Source organism: Lissotriton helveticus, chromosome 4_1, assembly GCF_964261635.1.
Source record: "Lissotriton helveticus chromosome 4_1, aLisHel1.1, whole genome shotgun sequence".
Classification (NCBI taxonomy): domain Eukaryota; kingdom Metazoa; phylum Chordata; class Amphibia; order Caudata; family Salamandridae; genus Lissotriton; species Lissotriton helveticus.
The window spans coordinates 284,989,662-284,993,560 of record NC_136063.1 but is presented as its reverse complement, the minus strand read 5'-3'; the positions used below and the strand labels follow the sequence as shown (position 1 = coordinate 284,993,560).

General features: G+C 38.4%; 1 long non-coding RNA gene across 1 annotated transcript; it reads left to right on the top strand.

Annotated features, from left to right (window-relative positions):
- Positions 1-832: 832 nt before the first annotated feature.
- On the top strand, positions 833-3,484 carry LOC144827130 (uncharacterized). The gene is made up of 3 exons (XR_013610037.1): positions 833-985; positions 1,583-1,622; positions 2,656-3,484. It is a non-coding gene; the product is annotated as an uncharacterized LOC144827130 (long non-coding RNA).
- The last annotated feature ends 415 nt before the right edge of the window (positions 3,485-3,899 follow it).

Genomic DNA, 3,899 nt, shown 5'->3' with positions numbered 1-3,899 from the left:
ACTTTTAAATCTTTCTGGCATCTTGATGTAGTGCAACATAAGATCCTCTTCACCCTTTCTATTTAGTGGTTTTGCTCACAGATCACTCACTCAGATGGTTGAAATCACTCCTGTCAGCTGACAAAGAAAGCACAACACTCAGAAGCATGAAGAAGATGTGGGGTAACAGCCAGAGCTTCCGACTTTGGAACTATAGAACAGGGTTCAAGTCTGGGGGGCGGCCAAAGATCTTGTGATTCTGGTGATAGAGTGTCATGTTATTCTGAAATTTGTAGGGGTGCATCATAATCACGTTAGTCCACACCCCTATGTAATCCGGGTTGAACCAAGCACTTAATCGTTAGAAAATGTAAATGCAATAACGAATAATGTACGTGTAATGCTATAAAATTAGTTTGTGTTAGCTGTTAGTAATCGACATTCCAAATGTGACTGCCTATTGTTAGTGCTTCATGAATTAATTTGTGTGTAATGTAACCCATTAGATTTAAACGTGCACTATAAAAGTCTGCACGTGTAGGGTTGACAAATGTGCCTTAACATGAGAAATATAAATGCTTAGAAATGCAATGTTATTAATTTTGTATAGGTTTGGAAGTATAATGGCCTGAATTAAATGAATATTCACATTTTTGCCATGGAAGGCCTGCTTCATGGTTCCTTATGTTAGCAGAGTCGAAAAGGCCTGAAATATATTTTCCCTTGGGAAGGCTCTCAATGGAACGTAGTCAACAGATTTGTGCGTGCAAGGTAGATTTGTTCACATGCTTTCCATTGCAGGTGCAAGGACATTTTCGTTGTGAGCTAAACTGATGCCCTTTTGTTTTAGCAGTTAGGTATGGAGGAGACCTGTTACAAAGTAGCAGTGGAACTTGATAATGAGAAACGTTGCTGGAGATGCCTGGGAGCCAAGGACAACTCAACCGTTCTTGGATGAAGCACAAGTTGTGGAAAATCACCTGCCGAAGATGTGCATCCAGAGGAGGTGTGTTGGGGTGTGTTTTAGGATTTGTGCATTTTGTATTAGGGGCAGTGCCCTGGTGGAAGGGAGGCAGGCGAGACAGAGAGGGCTGACGAGAGTAGAGAGCCATTAGGAGGGTAAGCGAAGGGACCGACTCTAGGAATGAAGACTTAGATAGTTTGACTCATTTTCAATGTGCATACACTTCTTAGGAAGTCTTCAAAAGCTGACACCTTTTCTCGACTTTTCTTAAAGGATGTTATGTAGGGATGTCATCTTAGTGTTAGCCGCTGGACAGAATTAAACCAATTCATTTTTCCTTTCTGTAATCTGATGAAGACTAATTTGGATATTCGATCAATTGTTGCTTGTTTAATCTTTTTGGAATTGATTATCCTTTTTACATTGCACCAAATTAGGTTAATCCGTAGAATGAACTTCGTGTTGGTGTATATGTACTTTTTCAACCTTGTTATGAGGTGCTTGTATGTTCAGTTATTTTTGGGTTTGTAATAAAACCCTTAAATTGTAAGTCAGAGTCAGTGATGTTTTCAAGTCTAAGTTGATAAGCCTTATTGATGAAGGTGATTGTATTGGTTTTCTCCCCTTTATACTTCTCAGCAGGTAAAAAGGTCCAGTCGACCGAAGATCCTTACAAATGGTAAGATCTGATAAAATTGAGTTAAGGACCTAGCGTAATCACTGGCAAAACACTTTATCTCCCTGTGTGTACAAAAATATTAATGTGTCCTTGTGTAATGTAACTGGTACTCATGTAAAGCACTCCAATATCTTCCAGGTCTAGTTCGCGCTATATAAAAACTGATAAAAAATATGCACTCCATCCCCTGCACATGCCAAGATCCCATCTCTTCCCACCCTTTTCAACATAACCTCAAAATATTAATGGACCAATACTGCCCTCACCACTTGAGCTTCTACCCTTTGCCAATGCCAGACAAATTAACCAAAATGTTCCAGCCCATACAAAGAATAGGTGCCTTGAAGCAATCAAATCATTGATGGTGAAACAGCTGAATCTACATGGGTCTCAAACGAAAAACATTGATTTAGGCTGAACACGGCTCTTCAAAAATGTGAACTTTTTATGTGCACCCTCACAGCTTATTTTGTGGACCAGTATCCAAGAACAAGGGACACAACCTGGGAGTTATGTATATTACAAACCACACCTGCACACTTGCAACTTCCACAGAGGACCTGTCGTGAAATCATCCTGCTACCAGCGGAAGGTGCTCAAAATGCTCTACCATTCATGCCTCCAGAAAGTCTATCTGTAGTAAAAGTGTAGCAACCAGGAATCTATGCCTGGGAAGAACTATTGAACTGGTGATTTACTTCATATATTTACATTGATGAGTGCATGATGGTTCTACAGACTAACTGATACAGTTTCTGCAAAGAACATACATTTAGAAGTTATTCTATTCTTTGGATTGTACTAATACAAAATTAAAGAATTTTATTGTGTGCTTAGCAAGAGAATATGTATTGCACTGCACGATGGAACTAAAATAGGCATACGTATGTTCTAAAATATACACTTCCCATAGGCAATGAGTGTGCTGAGGATTCATCAATATTTTCTACAATACTAAAGGCGTTTTACTTTTCTAGGCGTCAGGTTGAAATTCAAATTTCTAAGACATATGTCTCACATTCTCTCACCTAAGGCTCGCGGTGTGTGATCGCCCATGAGACAGCGGCTGGTCGGAGTCTGTCAGAGAGAGCTAGAGAGACAGAAGAAGAGCCAAGATGCTGCAGTGTTATCAATCTTTTCTCTTGCAGTTGGAAAACAATCTCCATATGTGTTTCTCTGGAAAGCTTAAACGAATTTTGCAATGTAAATTTCACTTCAGGCATTACGTGGACAATTTATAAGCCAAGATTAACGGTCAAATGCAACTTGTTGTACAACTGACAAGTTAAAGCAAGCAGAATGAAAAATGTTTTTCAGCCAAGTAGAAAATACAAAGGTGATATGTTTTCAAAATTCTTTTTTTCAAATGTGCACACTTGTGTGAGTACAGATTTGCATGTAAAAACGAAAAAATACAATGCAGTTTATTTTTACCAAGATGTACCGAATCCATAGTACAGTTTTCTATCTTTTCAACCGCACATTAGCTTAGTTTCCACCACAATATTTTGTTTTAATCAGTAGCATCACAGATGAATTCAAGCTAATAAAATGTGATTTTTTTAAACATGTTCTTTCCAGAGGACTAAAAGTTAAGCTTAATCCCAGGCCTTTCCAAAAGCCTGCGTAGGCTATTTGATGATGTTTAAATGTAAGGACAAAACCTTATACAGAAAAAGAGTCACAGGTGTACCAATATCAATATGGACATGCTTTCATAGTTTCATAAGCAGCTACTCATGCCTTAATTTCTTGAAGCTATTAGATGATTTTGCTTCCTTAGCTTTTGTACTTATGTACATACGTATTGGTTTACCATAGCAGCAAGACACGTTATAAATAAATGTTTGCTTTAACTTAAATTTGCTTTATCGTGCATTATTCAGGAATGGAGTACCATAATGTTGCAAGTTGTGTTTCAGAGCTGTGTTGATTCACTTCAACTAGGACCAGTAGTAAAATGTCCACGTACATGAAATCATTTTGCTCAATATAAGGAGCGAACAACAGAGGAGAAAGAAGGCACCCCTGCCGAGTGGCGCATTAAATTGGAAATGTTGGTGAGTGTAAGCCTGAATATGCTAATTTAGGTTGAGGTTTGTTATATAAAGCTGGTACACATTGCCTAAATCCTATGCAGATGACACCCAGTTGGTTCTTACCATCAAGGAGAATGGAGAAAAAATTGCAGCCAATTTTCAGCAGGGCATGCTGGCTATCAGTAATTGGATGTCAGTAAACTGTCTTAAATTAAACTCCAATAAAACTGAGGTTATG